The 16,015-nt window shown below is 42.5% G+C and overlaps 1 protein-coding gene and 1 long non-coding RNA gene across 3 annotated transcripts in view; one reads left to right on the top strand and one right to left on the bottom strand.

Annotated features, from left to right (window-relative positions):
* The first annotated feature begins 1,192 nt into the window (after positions 1-1,192).
* ZFAND5 (zinc finger AN1-type containing 5) overlaps positions 1,193-16,015 on the top strand; it is a 74,142-nt gene continuing 59,319 nt past the window's right edge. Inside the window, exon 1 of the mRNA XM_081213901.1 lies at positions 1,193-1,217. The gene's annotated coding sequence lies outside the window, so the exon portion shown is untranslated. The remainder of the gene's footprint in view (positions 1,218-16,015) is intronic.
* Positions 3,070-14,094, bottom strand: LOC308597841. 2 transcript variants are annotated; one of them, XR_014013191.1, is made up of 4 exons: positions 13,093-14,094; positions 11,013-12,434; positions 8,998-10,981; positions 3,070-3,362 (listed from the first exon to the last, which is right to left on the bottom strand). It is a non-coding gene; the product is annotated as an uncharacterized lncRNA (long non-coding RNA). The 2 variants fall into 2 exon arrangements; XR_014013192.1 differs by lacking the exon at positions 3,070-3,362 and having other exon boundaries at positions 8,727-10,981.

Below are 16,015 nucleotides of genomic sequence, written 5' to 3'. Positions count from 1 at the left end.
TTTGTGCGCTCATTTACCAAAGACGCGCTGCGCCAGCAGTGGCGCTTGTCATTCACAACAGCGGCACTTGTCAGACTCAGCGACAGCGCTTGTCATTCTCAATGGCGCCGTGCACACAAAATTACCTTTTACATCAAAATATTATGTTATGTATTTGGCGCCATGCACACAAAATTACCTTTTACATCAAAATATTATGTTACGTATTGTATTGAGCTGCGCTGCTATGCGGCAGTGGGGTCAGAGGCACCTTTGACACGACTGATGTTTCTCCTAAGTAGGTGCCTAAACAATACTTATAAGTTAAAGTGTGGTGGTGTTGTATACTTCAGTATAAGTGTATTGTAAATAAATGAGCAAATAAAAAAGTTTGTTGCTTTTTCCTCCCTTCAACAAGAGATAAGGCATAAGTGTTGTGTCTGACATAAGCATAATAAAAGTTAATTTGAGGGCTAAATGAAATTTGGGAGCACTGGGCAGATCTTTGCACCCCGGCGGCGCATATGCTAAAGACAGCCCTTCCTGTGTGAGAAGGAAATTCTGGAGGGAAGCTGAGGAAGAGAATCAGTTGGGTTAGATGCTCCTTGGGGTCCCTTCCATGATTCTCTGATCCATTCATAACTTTGAATGTGTTTAAAGAGCTAAGGTTGATTCATTTTACAGACTATACATGATCTACGCACAGGAAAGAAAGGAGTGTGTGAGCATTTTTCCTGCCAGAGGCAGTTCCCTGGCAAGCTCTGGTCAGCCCGGCTGCATTAGGATTGTAATGGAAGGGAACTTTAAACTTTAGACTTGAAAAAAGCATTTCTTCACCTTACATGGAAGCTAAAATGACTAGAAAATTATCATTGAAATGAGTAACCAAACTAAAATAAAATTGAAAGGAATCTTGTTGAAGTTTACTCAGGAGCAAATTTCCACATCAAAACTCCTTGAAAGGGTTTCCACAGAACCAAGAAGAAGAAGAAGAAGAGTTTGGATTTGATATCCCGCCTTTCACTCCCTTTTAAGGAGTCTCAAAGCGGCTCACATTCTCCTTTCCCTTCCTCCCCCACAACAAACACTCTGTGAGGTGAGTGGGGCTGAGAGACTTCAGAGAAGTGTGACTGGCCCAAGGTCACCCAGCAGCTGCATGTGGAGGAGCGGGGAAGCAAACCCTGTTCACCAGATTACGAGACTACCGCTCTTAACCACTACACCACACTGGAAGAGAGGTGAGTGGCAAAAGCCTCAAATGGGGAGGGAAAACATTTTAAAAGAAAACCAGAGGGTCTTGGCTGATCTTATGGAAATGCAGTCTTTTAATGATCCTGTGACCAAATAAATCCAATTCAAAACCTGACCTAAGATAGACAATTGCTGCACATGGAAGTTCTACTTTTAAGAAACAACTTGCTTTTACTGGAAGGGATGCTCATTTTCCCTTTGGTCATACAGTCATAATACTTCTTAGGATTCCTTTGTATTCAATGATAGATTGCCTACTTTTTATGCCCTTTACAAATAAATGTGATGAGGGTGGGTGTGGGTGTGCGCACACGCATGCAAACACACATCCATGTGGTGGGGTGCCAATCTGGGTCTTTGACCTGGGTAACAGAAAGCCTAGTTTTGCTCCTCATTTTAGGGCTGAATATTTTTTAAACGTCTTGCTTCCGGCATTGCTCTTCTGTTCATGGAATGGTTCCTGATTCAGCAGAGATCTCTGCTAAGGAGGGGTGGGGGGAGAGGAGGTGATTTTTGCCAATTCCACACCCTCCCCCATGCTGCCACTGGCCCGTCTAACCAAGATGGTGGGTGGTTTAGCAGTGATGACAGCCAGGAGTAGCAGCGGAGGCCAGAACTAAGGTTGGCAGCAGAGAGCCTCGGTTTTGGCTTCTCTCCATTTCTCCATCTTAAATTCAGTTCTCCATATTTACACCTCACTTTGCTCCCCAAAAAAGAAAAGGAAAGTCCTTATGAAAACTGATAGGCATTTCCATGCAAATTTCTCCTAACAAATGCACTTTGGTATGTAGTGTCCTCTTATATACACTTTTTTGCAAAGCAATTCCACCTAATACATTTTTTTGGTATATTTTCACTGTCATATGTATGTTATGCATGCTTTACCATAGCCTATGTAATTTTGTCCATGTTATCTGGCTGGAGAATTGCACTGCAAACTTCAGAGAGTATGAATTTTGAAGAATGATTATAGTTCCTTTTGTGTGTTGTTTGGAAATATGTGAATTAAATGACTCTGATTCCTCCCCTTCCCTGGCTGGCAGTGGCCTTTCTGTGGTGTTGGGGTTTTGGTTGGACACCAACCCCAACCGTGGCTCTGAAAGCAAAGCTAATGCTCACTACCCTTAATCTTCTGTGAATTGGGAACTGTGACCATTCACTTTCTCATGCAATCTGTTTGCTCCAAAAAAACCCCCACTTTTTTTAAGGAAAGAAGATGCGCCCATGCCTACACCATGTTGGAAACAGAAAGACGGTTGTTTCCCTGGGCTACCCCCCAACAGCAAATTAGGATAAGGTACTATTGCCATCACAAAGGGGTTTGTGGGAAGAAGCTCGTTCCTCTTCTTCCACTTCCATGTTTTACTGGTCTGATTCTATATGTTTAAAAGCACCCTGACATGCAAAAATTAAGCCAGTAAAGGTTTTCATGTTTTGATTTTTTTTTAAAAAAATGCTATAATAATAATTGGGGCTTCTAATTTCTTTGGAATTTCTCTCGGCATCACTGAATATTTCCATAGTATTTGTCTCCTACGCTTTGCTGATTCATCCTCCTCTTCTCTCCCATGCTTCGACGCTAATGCTTCAGGCACTGATGAGGTAAACCAGGAAGGTTAGCTGGCAATGCTCTGAAACAGAGCTGTGGTGCTAACTGCTGCTGTGGCAATGGAATGAAACTCCAGTTTGTAGTACGGATGCCTTCCGGGTACAGCTGAGGGTTTCGTTTCAAACTCAGGCGCCCATCTAATTCCTTGTGAGGAGAACATGTATTCAAGGTCACATCTCCTTGAGGGTGTTTCCTTTCTCCTGCTCATTTGGTTATATTCTGAAATGGTTAAATAAGCGCCGTGGAGATTTATTACCACTAAGCTGTGAAACTTGAGAAGTGCAGGTTCCCAGAATTGCAGTGCACATAATCTCTGGCTATGTGGACTCAGGTAAACCCTCGTGAACTTTAACCACCTCAAAACAGCCCCCAACTAATAAAATCTCTTCATTATTATGTCAAGGAAAACCCAGAACTTTCCCTTCATCATTAAACCAGCCCCAGTTTAAATTGCTGGAGTTTAATTCTCTGCAGAAGATCCAGTTTCAGACAGTCCTTCTCAGATGTGCTTGCAACACCTTATCTGAAAAGCAAAACAAACAAAATGTACGGTTGTGAAGCTGTGGTGTAAAGTCTAGCATTGCAGTATTGTTGAAAGGTTTCTCCAACATCTGTTTTATAGTTATTAAAAACAAAACATTGGGCTGTCTCCATCCAGGCTATGATGTAGTTAAGGTGGAGATTCTGATCAGCATTCTTAATGCAAGATGCTGTTCTGTTGCTCTCTGGATGGATTTCAATAAGTAAGAAGGTCTAATGTCTCACGTTTCGCCCCTCTGAGGCGTCAGAGGAATGGATGATACTGAAAGGTGTCTGAAGACACAACAGTCAATCATAACATTAAGTTGAGCCAAGTGGGAGGAAAGACACTGTCCTATCAAGGCCTATCAAACCATGTCAAAAAATAAATAAAAATAGGCATGTAAGATCAGAAGATAAACAGGAGCACGGTGATTGGTGAAGGTTTCTGCACTTATAAAGGATGCTGAGAGAGTGGCTATACAGAACACGCATTTGCTTTTTCATCACATTTAAGGTGTGAAGTGGAGCTATTTGGGTGTGGGGTGAGGTTGGGACTAATCCAGTGGCAAGGTGGTGGCCCCCTTGATAAGGGCACAGGGCTTGAGCTGCGTTCAATTTTTGACGCTCAGTATGTTGTTAGGCACACACAGCACACCAACCTATTTCCAAATGTTCCAGTGGAGATATCACAGCTGCCCTCTTTCCTAGGAAAAGTGGTGGCCTGAGTGTGAATATGGCATCTAGCAGCAGGTTTGTCCTGAACATGACCACACCTTCCATTCTGAGGGAAATCTTGCATTGCACCTTATTTTGCATTTCCCCCCCCACCGCTGCCGCCACACACACATACCAACAACCACTTTGAAAGTGAGCATGGCGAGTGACTGAGTGGGTGGAGGTCAAGCTGGTATTTAAACTTGAATGTAAAATTGTGTTCTGAATGTGTGTACAAAATTTCATTCTGATATTTCTGTGTCCAGGGCCATTATCGCCTTGCAAACTGACAAATTCAGAAAAATAATACTAAGTGGACCAATACTCATGGCCAAAGTCCAGATAAAAACTATGAAAACTGCATCAAAAATAACCCTCCATCAGAAATTACATTATGAACTGCCCCCTAAGAAGTATGCACGGGAGGAAGTTGCAGTCCCTGGTTCAAATCCTGGACAGACCAATTCCATCTAAAATGTTACAGGTGGAATTGATTTTTTTGATTGTTGGTTTGGGGTGCTTGTTCACTGGCCTGTGGGCAATGCAGTGTCATGACGCCCAGCTATACTTGGGGCCTCAGCTGCCTGTGTTACCTGTAACAGCTATCTGTAATAGGGAGAAGTATGAAAACAACAGAGCCATCTGTACACTTAGCCCTTTGTAAATATTGATATTTACAATTAGGATAGACAAGTAAGCTTTGCAAGACCATTGTGCTAGATCATCTCAGATCTCTTGAAAACAGCTCAGCTGTTCTGCAGTTTAAATGCTATATACTCAACAAAACCTGTGTTGCAGGAAACAGCTGTCAGTCAGTCCATCTTTAGACTTAGTATATGGCAACATGAAATGTCTTAACAGTCTTGTTTTTAACATAGCTTTAGGAATGTGAATCTGAATCAGTCAACATATTTTAACACCTGACCTCATTTTATTGGCTTTGCTATCAACATCGGTTTGGAGGGTGGGAATATTTTGCCATGAGAAGGAGCCTAATTTTAATTTGTTTGGATTTTCAGTGGCTGGCAGGTATGTTCTTTAGTCAGATGATTTACTAATGTGAGAGTCACCTCACTTGAGGCAACTGTGGTAGTTTCTACAGGCGACTTCTGCAACATCAGTAGTGCAGGCCGAGGATGCCTGTCCTTCAGTCTTAAAGAAAAAATACTGACCATTAAACTGACTTCATTAAAAGCAGACTTTTATTGTTACAAATCCAGTGATGTCAGATATTGCAGCATAGAAAGGGCATCGGCTGAAACAACAATGTGCTTTTCTTTTATAAGTGGTGAGGGGGCGTTTGGTCTTTTATGAGTGGTGAGCGGGATTTTGACATTTTACAAGCAAAAAAGAAATGATTAACCCCATCTGTTGCAAATTGTGCTAGATGAATGTGCTCACCAATAATTGCTACAAAGCCCAGACAGCAGGGATTTGCAGCAGCAGCCCATTGTTGCCTCTTGAGATATTTGTTTATTAATATTAATAAATAATAATAATTGTTCATTATAAAGGGTTCTATTTGAAATGAATGATGACAGAAAGTTAAGCAGTTGCTTATGAGTTGCTCCAAAAGAATAAGCATTACTGCTAGGCAAAGGGAAGTGACTTCCCCAAGCAGCTGATTGGGGTGTCCTAAAAGAAAACTGTTACCGTAAGTTATTTAGCATATTACTGCTGAAGAAGGTGAAAGGCATTTGCAGGATTTCCAGCCTCAGACACCTAAATTACTTGACTGGTTGTGGGTATTATGAACTTTGTTTTGGAGGGGGGAGGAGTGCCATTTGTTGCTGCGCCTCAGACAGCAAAATGTATTGGTTTTGCCCTACGTACATGCATCAGAAAAGCTCCTATACTAAAGAGATGGGTTCATTTTACTAGCCTATCTGGGGCTCCTGTTTTCTGTAGGTCGGCATTGTGGCATGAAAAATGGTCTTGCATGCTTTCAATATGGCCAGGCTAAATGTTTGCATGGTGTCTGCAAAGAAGGTAGGGGAAAAGAGAAGAGTGTGATAAATAGGCGCTCCCCTTGTGGGTCTGTGACACCTGGGTCTTTGGCACCATTTATGGGACAGAGGAGTGTCTGATTCATACAAGCCTGGGGTGGGGGGGGGAGGAATACCGGAGGAGCTGTATTCATGCAACATGAAACCCATCTGAGAAACAACCCCTGTGTGCATAAGTCAGAGCCGCAATGTTTACACACACTGGCTCACAAAGTTTTCCCCAATCATTTCTTGTCTGTGATAAATATAGCTTGGAGCAGATGAGCACATGATTCACAGCATGACAGTGTACTCTGGAGTAGCTTTCTTTTTCTAAAACTGCCATGAATCAAAGGGGATTGCCTAATGAAAGTAGTAATTAGAGAGCAGCAGTTCAGCGTCAGACAGATAGGAGTGAAGGAAGCAACTTTGATGATTAACAGTCCCATCTCTGGGCAAACCTGGTCAGAGGGAACAAAACATCCCTTCTCTTCCTGGGATTTCTGGAGCTATCGTGCTCTGTGTAACTGACCTTTAAAAGGCAAGCCGGCCAACCTCAGTGGACCTGGATAGCCAGAAGTTTTGTGAGTTCAGGATGAGTTTAGCAGCCCAGAAAGAAAATGTAATGAAGATGATGTATAGATGGTATTTGACACCTGTAAAGTTAGCTAAAATGTATAGGATGAGAGATAAAACATGCTGGAAATGTAAAGAAGCAGACAGAGACTTTCACTATATGTGGTGGACGTGTGACCAAGTAAAAACATTTTGGGAACTGATCTATAATGAATTTTAAAAGATGTTTAGATATATATTTCCAAAAAAACCTGAAGCATTCTTGCGAGGTTTGATGGGAGAGGAAATTGTGAAGATAGACCAAAGACTATTTATGTACGCCACAGTAGCAGGGAGAACTTTAATGGCCCCAAAGTGCAAGTTACAGGAATTACCAATTGCGGAGTGGCAGGTGAAGATGATGGACTTTGCAGAATTGGCCAGACTGACCTGCAGGATTCAAGTCCAGGACAATCAAAATTTTCAAGGGGACTGGAGTAAATATATTGTATATTTGAATAATGATTGCAAAAAATTGAAGACACTAGCAGGACTGAAATAAATCCTTCAATGTGGACAATAGGTTAAAGAGCTAAAGTGTGAGATAGGACTTGAAAGTGGAAAACCTGCTGAAGGGAGGGAGGGAAGCCACAGGCTTGGCAGAGCTGAAAGTAAATGTGTATGTTACTGTATTGTTGAAAATACTGTTTTAAGGAGAAAAATAAATAAAAAATATTTTTTTAAAAAAAGAGCTTAGCAGCCCAGAGTGGTTGGGACAGCCCAGTCAGATGGGCAGGGTACAAATAAAATGCTGCTGCTGGTGGTGGTGATGCCGACTAATGCAGGAAAAGGCACAAAACCAGGCCAAGTGTTAGCCCTCACCCCACTTGTCCAAGTAGTGGGAAGTCCTGGGGGTGCAGCGCTTAGCCAGGTTGGGTTTCATTTGGAAGGACATCACTGGGAGCTTATTAGCATTTTGTAATAGTTGTGTTTATTTACAAACATACAGGCTGGGCAGAGGTGGAGCTGATATTTCACGCTGCAACCGAAAGCCAAAGTGTAATGTCCTCACATCAGAACTCCCAGGAGACAGCCAACACTCCTGAGGTGCCTAAAGCTGGTCATCTCTACCTCTTCTCAGCAGCCTTCTTCAGCCATCCCATTACTCATGCAATTAACATTGTATACAAGTAGAAGAGGGAAGATGATTACGTCTCCATCACCCTTTGCAGGTTGGAGGGCAACTGTTGATAGCAAGAAGCCTGAGCCACTTCTGGAGGACCCAAGGTGGAGCAGGCTCCCTACTTCAGACAGTCACCCTCCAACTTGTGAAGGACAACGGGATAGTGGCAGAGTGTGTGATTAGAGCACACTTGTCTTCATCCTGCACACAGTGTCAATTGGGTGGAGAAAGGAACACTTGAAGATGGCTTCTCTCACTTACAAACACCATGATCATGTCATCTATTAGTTGGGGTGGAGAAGAGCTCTCCCCCTTTCAGGTATTTCCTAGCCATTCAGAAAGCCTTCTATTGAGAACATCTGCCATGCTGCCTAACACTTAGCAATGTGCTAGGACTACAAGGCAACTAAGGTAGCCTACAAGTTTCTCCAGCATCCACCCCCCTCAAATTTAACAACAGTTTATGGTTTGTCTGAAGGAGACAAACCACAGGCCTGGGTTCAGGCAACACATGAAACCCAGCAAAATATCTTGGACTGCTTTTATATGGGTTCCATTGTCCCAGACCAGGCAGTGTCTCCTCCCTCGCCTGCCACTTGCCTTGCCTGGCGGCACTGGTCCCAGCACCAGGAACTCCCCATATGATAAATCAAGAAATGGCTCTAAGAAATGTTTGAAAGCACCCTAGATTGTACACAAGTACAAGCAGGAAAAGAAGAAATAACTTTTCAGAAACCTTACGACTAGGGAATGTGAGATAGAGATGAAGACTCATATATTTTTATCATTTGAACTCAAAATTAAGGAAATGCCTAGTGACGGCATCAAATGTAAAGATGCTATTGAAAGCTGGTTTTGGATTGGGTTTTAGATCTGTGACATGTTCACAAAGATGAGTGATATCTGATTAGTTCATTCCTTTCCAGGATGAATTCAGGCACTGGAGAAAAACACACACAACTTCCTGGAGCAACTTTATTAAACCAAGTGTTGTTGATCTTCTTTCTGATTCATCTGAGCCCAGGTATCGTCTGAAACTGAGACACACCTTTTATAATTCTGCAGTCAATCCTTTTTTCTGCTGTGGAAATTGCTGACAATGCTGAAGCTTCTATAATACTTACTATATTGTAGTTAAAAGCAAATTTTGTTTTCTTGCAAAACAAATTCAGCAAAAAAAATCAGAAGATTGCACAAACCTGTTCAATGGCTTCCACTCTAGGTCATATTCGAGTCAACTTCTAAAAAGTACATGACTGAAGCCCAGCTGAAAATTCAGGTTGCAGAATTATAGTTCCCTAGTGCAAAGTGCCCAGAGTTCCTTGGTAATCCTAAGAAACAGAAAATCAGTGCAGTTTTGAAAAGTTCACCACCTTGATTTAAAAGGGCATCCAACTGTAGCCAAATGCAGAAATAAAACCTCCTTGATTTCAAGAGCCATTGTGCAAACTTTTGTTAAGGAAGGTGATGGTGAAATGCAGTGGAAATTATGGGATAATGCTTGCTTTGACATAACATCACTTAACCTTCCTACAAACAAATCAGGACTAATGCTCAATAAGCATCTGGAAGCATCCTAGCAAGTCATATTTCACTGAAGAGAAAAGGAGCTAAAATGACTTTCAACACAGAGGGTAGTATCCTCCAAGGCCAGGAATTACCACAATCTTGAAAGTAGCAGGTGGGCTTTTTCCAGGCTTTTCCAGGTCTTCAAATCATTGCTTTTTAGAGTTGAAAGGGATATTGGAGGTCATGTAATCCATCCCCTGCTCAATACAGTACAGGACTCTTGCAACTACAGCATCTCTGCTCAAGCTCTGCTGAAATGCCTCCAGTGAAGGAGAGTCCACAACAACCTTCCAATGGATTGTTGCACGGCTGAGTATCTTGTGTCACTGAATTTGACTTCCTTGCAATTTCCACCCATTGGTTCGAGTCTAGTCCTCTGAAGTAACCTCAAACAAGTCTGCTCCATCTCTGTGTGGAAGCCCTCCAGCTATCTGAAGGCATCAAGTATTTCCCTACTTTTCTCCAGGCTAAGCATACCCAGTTCTTTCAAATGTTTCTCCTAAGACTTGGTTTCCAGATCAATTACCCTCCTCCTCTGACTTTGAGGAACAAGACAGGCCAAGCACTTCATCATCACCAGGGGTGCCAGCTTGAACAAAATATGGGAGGGGTGGTAAGTCCCTCCCCACATAATCTATCACATGACATAGCACACACTCACCATTTGAATGAGAATTCCCCTCAACTTTGTGGGGAGGGGCCTATGATGATCATCACCACCATCTTAGAAGCTTGCAGCCAAAGTTTTAGCTGAAAAAGTTCTTTCTTTCTTTCTTTCTTTCTTTCTTTCTTTCTTTCTTTCTTTCTTTCATACAATGGAGTATCAGACATTCCCAAATAATAAAGCATTGGAGAATCGCTTTCCCTCAACCCCAAAATACTGTCTATTGTTATAATATGGGACTTGGCATTTGTTGTTGCTGTTGTTCTTGCTTAGTATTCAGACACACACACAGCAAGATGTACTATCTATGAACATTCATAAGACTGGCAGATATATTTCTGATCTTAGCTTGCCATTCTGGGCTTGCTTTTTTCCAATCAGAAAACATATGAGATTTGTGATATATGCAAGTTACAAACTAACTCAAAGGAGTGTAGGAAACTCAACTCAACACAAACTGACATCACTTCCAGACAAAGCATACATTGCACAATCGTCCTGATATGTTTGCATAAAAATTGCCTGGAGGTTATATGATATGGCCATCAAGTGGTTGTAATCCTGCAACTGTAGTTTTCTGTCACTTTTCATACCACAAAATGTCCATTAAAAATTATTGCACAAAAGCACTATATAACCATTATCAATTATTGTGCCATACCACCTTTCTTTGTGGTGGGTTATGCAGGGCATATAATGACATGTAACCAAATTCGTGAGAGATCTCTGCAAATGTATGTGATGTTAAAACCCTCTTGAGTCCATGATGTGGAGTGATAAATGAAAGAATCTGCTAGTGCTGCAGATGGAATGTTGAGATATCAGCCAGAAAATATATTTATTAGTCATGTAATATAGGAACTGCTGGCAGAATTTCAAGATGGTGTGAATGGTTATTCTAGCTAGGAACTGCATTTATTTAGGTTTTTAGTATATTGTGATTTCACTCTCTCTCTCTCTCACACACACACACACACACACCCTAAAAAATAGAGCATGTAATATTTAAAAACTCCTATTTAGCAATGATGCTGCAGAAGGAGGGCTGGCAGAATGCCCCCGATCCTCAGAAGCTCTTTTCCAACCCCTCAGTCCTACAGCATCATGGCATGGTCAAGATGTACACTTGGCCCTTTGATCCATTGCGTCTATTTATGACCTCTTTATTCTTAAATAACAACATTGCCTGGAGAAGCAGACGGGACGTTGTTCATTTTCAAAACAATCTCCAAATCAAGGCACTTTATAATTTAAATTGCTAATGCTTTGGCTCGAATCCATAACAGCTTAAGCTCTTACCTCATCGTGAAATGTTGCAAGCGAAGCAGAGTCAATGCTCATCATTATTTGGAGAAGGGGGAGCTTGTGATGAAGCTGATTCCGTAGGTGGTGCTTCTTGAGTCAGCACTTACAAAAGCTGACATGCCCTAGCCAAGAGGGGGAAATGATATGGAGGCAGATGCATTCCCCGCCCCCCCCACACACACACACCGATGATAAATAACAGCAAGTCTCCCATGAATCACTTTGCCATGAGAAATGTGAACCAAGCTAATTGCAAGACCATTTATCTGTGCCTTTCATTGCATGACGCATCCACCTCCCTATTCCATTTGTAGAACTGTTATTGTTTTTGTGATTTGACAAGCCTGCCCAAAGAACAGCTATATGAATAGAGAATTTGGAATCTTGCAATCTCAAAGTTAAAAGCACATTTCTCCTACTTAGCTTGAAAAGATGTGGGCAGCGTGTGATGAGGATTGAGAAGTCAGAGAGGAGTTTAAGACATTTCCATTGCTTGTGGGAGGCGGCACAACCAATTGTTCCTATGCCATGTTTCCTATTTCCTGGTCGGTACACCATCCTGCCCATTAGTGTCCAGTCTCTACATTCTTCCTCTTTCCACTCTCCTAGTCCTTAGGGCTAAAAAAAAATATCATTCCAAATCTATTGAAAAACCATGTATGCCTGTGGTGCATGTTTTATCCTTATTTGATTGAGCATATGCAAGTCAAAATGATTAAAATGCTTCTCAAGTTCCTGCGTGTCATTTCTGCATGAATTTTTTTCCAGGTTCCTTTCATTCCATAATTCAAATGTTTGGCTATCCTTGTCTGAACCTCACACCTGGAATTCAAGCACATCCTGCTTGCCACATCTTCTTCTCGCTTCCGTAAATTTCAAACTCTGCTCATCTCTTGCACAGAGCTCACAAGGAAGGCAGTGGGTGCCCTGAGCGCTCAGGCTTTCAGCTCACAGGGGCAGCCTGGTCATCCTCCAAAACACTCAAAATGACTACAAAGCCCACCACCGCTGATCAGGCTTTGCCAACTGGAGCTGATGGGAACCAAAATCTAAGAATTTCTAGAGGTCCACTTATTTCCTACCCTAGCTTAGGCCTTACTCACACCAGGCTTGATCATGAGGTGATAACTGCAATACCATTATGAGTTGCATGTTTCAAAGTACAAATACTATTTAAAATGCTGCAGTACACAACCTTTAACCAATTTATACATTACTGAGGCAGAAGAACATCTACTTAAAAAAAAAACAACCCTTCCCTGTTACCCAGTTCTACATTGCCTAGGTAGCAGCTTGAAGTTCCAGTCACACAGGAAGAAGAGAAGAGTTTGGATTTGATATCCTGTTTTATCACTACCCGAAGGAGTCTCAAAGCGGCTAACATTCTCCTTTCCCTTCCTCCCCCACAACAAACACTCTGTGAGGTGAGTGGGGCTGAGACTTCAGAGAAGTGTGACTGGCCTAAGGGCACTCAGCAGCTGCATGTGGAGGAGCGGGGAAGAGAACCCGGTTCACCAGATTATGAGTACACCACTCTTAATCACTACACCACACTGGCTCTGGCAAACTCAGTCATTTCCTTCATCAACATCTCAAGCCCGAGGTGGTGGGGATGCTTGGAACTGATTGGTCCATCCAATCAGTATTATCACACAGAATGGCAACATCTTTCTAGGGGTTCAGACAGGGGACATTCCCAGCCACCCCCAGAGCTGGTGGGAACGGAACCTGGACCTTCTGCATGCAAAGCAGACACTCTACCTACAGAACTTGTGTCTGAATTGAGCCACAGCTATAGCAACAGCCGTTGAAAACCCTTGGTGACTGAAGTAGTTGGATCGACATAGTTCCAGGCCCTGAAGAACTAGTCCCAATGTTGATCTGGAGTAAATATGTCCCACTGGGTGCTAAGTGTAAAGCGGACAGTTTTTTAAGGAAAATATCTTCAGACACAGGCTACCTAGGAGCATGCTTGTACATAAAATTCAGAGCCCAATATATCGAATGATGTTCTTGGGTAATGTATGGTGGTGGTTTGTGTTGGGATCAGGATGAAGGCATAACACAAATGTGTAACGAGGCAAAGCAGCAAATAAAGCAGAAGAAACCCAGGCTAATATTAGCAACAAGCTGCCAGGGCACCCATTGCTTAGAGCATTTGGCAGTATGGTGGGAGGTTGATAGGATGGTGACAGTTACCAGACAAATCTTGTTGCTATAATAAGGCTTATATGTCGAGTAGATGACTCATTGCAAGCATCATCTCCATTACATTTCCTCCGTACACAGGCTGGGTCTGTTTATGGGTTCCCTTGCAGTGCCGGTTAGAAGAATGTCAATGGTTAAGGGGCCTGATTACAGGCAGTAAGGCAAGTTGCACCTTGGGTGACCTGGGTTCTCATCACAGTGGATGCTTTTGATTGTAAGGGCACACCAAGAAATTGAATTTTCAGGATTCTGACCCCACACACATTATTTGGGTTCATTTGATCCATGGCTCTCACACTACTACAATTCCTTCTGTATTTATTGGATTTTAATGGATTGCTTTTGTTGTATTGGTATTTATGTGTTGTACACCTCCATGGAAATTTTAATGAAGAGTGCCATTAAAAAAAGCTTTAAGGAAACAAATAAAGATAAATGAATATATAAACCTCTCTGTGCGGAACAGTGTTGAACTTTCCAAACATTTGCAAACAAGAAATCCTCAGCTGTGTGAAGATTTCTCACAAACCCTGCCCTCTGGCTGTGTCTGCTCAGGTGGTCTTGCTTTCCCATGCCTCCACACCGTGGGCCCACAAGAAGACCCGCCTTGCTTCATCAGACCAAGAGTGGTTACGAGAATTCAAAAGCAACTAGGAGAGAGAGAAACATCACTTCAAAATTGTATCATTTCTCATATCCCTACTTATGCATCTTTTCTGTCAAAAAGAAGATAAGACTCCCCTTATGTAGCCGTCCATCCTTCTCATGCCACAGGAAAGAGGGTGTAAAAGCTTCTCATGTGGATTACGGGGCATCCAGCTATCGCTCACTCCTGCCTTTTATTTATTTTTATTTTATTTTTTAATAATATTTATTAGTAGTTTCAAAGTTATAAAAAAAGAAAAATTAAAAACAACACTGTAATACATAGAAAGAGAAAAAAAGTGAAAACAACAATACAGCAAAAAAAAGAAAAAAGAAAAATGGAAAACACAAGAAAAAAGAAAACAACATAGATCCCAAATTACATATCTATAACTTCCATTTGCTTGTTTCATTGACCTCCTCACACCTCCCTTTTTGTATTCTAGTTTAATTAATTATTTCAGCAAAGTCTTTCCATCTTTCTCAATTTTTGTTAAAAAAATTATCTTGACAGTTTAACTTTATAATTAGCTCAGCAAATCCTTACCATCTTTCCCTATACAGTGGTGCCCCGCAAGACGAAATTAATTCGTTCCGCAATTTTTGTCGTCTAGCGAATTTTTCATCTTGCGAATCACGAAATCCCATAGGAATGCATTGAAAATCAATTAATGCGTTCCTATGGTCAAAAAAAGTCCAAACAAAGCCAAATTTGGTACAACAACAGTTTATTAACTGCTCTTTAAAGTCACACATACTGTAAAGAGCAGTTCAAAAATTGAAGGGAAAATAAATTAACTTTATAAACATGACAGAAAAACATTTAAAAATCAACAAAGTGTACAGTACATTTTCTAAGACTCTGGGGGACCACTCGAAGAAGGCTCCTCTTCCACTCTTTGCTTCTTGCTCAAGAACCTGTCCATAGTCTGCTGCTTCATCCGCCTTTTCAGCACCTCCCTGAAAGGCGACATGACCCTCGTATCAAAAATGTTCCCAACGTCATGTGCCACGTGCTTCTCAGGGTGGTGCTGCTCTGCAAAAGTCTGCACCTCCTTCCACTTCAGGCAAATGTCCCTCAGTTTTTCGGAGGACAGCCGTTCCTCAGTTGCTTCCTCCTCTTCCAGTGAGGCCTGCTCCTGCGCAGCCTCTGCCTGCAGTTCGACCAGCTCCACGGTGGTCAGCTCGTCGTCGTGCCCCTCCACCAGCTCGCAGACGTCCTCCTCCGTGACCTCCAGGCCCATGGTCCTCCCCAAGGCAACAATGTCCTGCACCACTGTTGACTCTGGTGCATCAGAGTCACTTGGTGCCACACAGTCCGGCCACAGGCTGCGCCAAGCACAATTCAAATTTCTCTGGCTGATCCCTTTCCAGGCCGTGGTGACCATCTTCAAGCAGGTGACGATGTCGAAGTGGTCCTTCCAGAATTCCGGCAGGGTGATGGTGGTGCAGTCAGTCACCTCGAAGCATCGCCTGAAAAGCTCCTTGGTGTAGAGTTTTTTGAAATTGGCGATGACCTGCTGATCCATCGGCTGGAGCAGTGGCGTGGTGTTAGGCGGCAGGAACATGATGCTGATGAAGCTGAACTCCTCCAACAAGTCCACCTCAAGGCCTTTAGGATGAGCAGGAGCATTGTCCATCAGAAGCAAAGCCTTCAGCGGCAGGTCGTTGTCCAGCAGGTACTGCTTGACAGCAGGGCCAAAAGCAAGATTGACCCAGTCCACAAACAGCACACGTGTGACCCAAGCCTTGCTGTTGGATCGCCACATGACACTCAGCCGCTCCTTGTCGATCTTGTGTCTCTTGAAGGCCCGTGCGTTCTCTGA

This window comes from Podarcis bocagei, assembly GCF_964188305.1.
Source record: "Podarcis bocagei genome assembly, chromosome: 11".
Classification (NCBI taxonomy): Eukaryota; Metazoa; Chordata; class Lepidosauria; order Squamata; family Lacertidae; genus Podarcis; species Podarcis bocagei.
The sequence above is the reverse complement of the archived record's forward strand: the minus strand, read 5'-3'. Positions and strand labels throughout refer to the sequence as shown.